Below are 231 nucleotides of genomic sequence, written 5' to 3'. Positions count from 1 at the left end.
TCACAAGATAGGTGTTTAGAATTTCATGCTTGAATAGAAAAAAAAGACATTTCCAGGAGTGTTAGTCTGGCAGTCAATGTGCCAAGGTTCATATGAAATTTGTACACATGCTAAAATTCAAAGTACTCGAATCTCAAAATTGCCCACGTTCTTTAAATTACTCGAGTCTCCTCACAAGATAGATGTTTAGAATTTCATGTTTTCTTGAAACTGGTGCAGGTTTTGAGCGCA

This window comes from Hylaeus anthracinus, unplaced genomic scaffold (genome assembly GCF_026225885.1).
Source record: "Hylaeus anthracinus isolate JK02 unplaced genomic scaffold, UHH_iyHylAnth1.0_haploid 2, whole genome shotgun sequence".
Classification (NCBI taxonomy): Eukaryota; Metazoa; Arthropoda; class Insecta; order Hymenoptera; family Colletidae; genus Hylaeus; species Hylaeus anthracinus.
The sequence above is the reverse complement of the archived record's forward strand: the minus strand, read 5'-3'. Positions refer to the sequence as shown.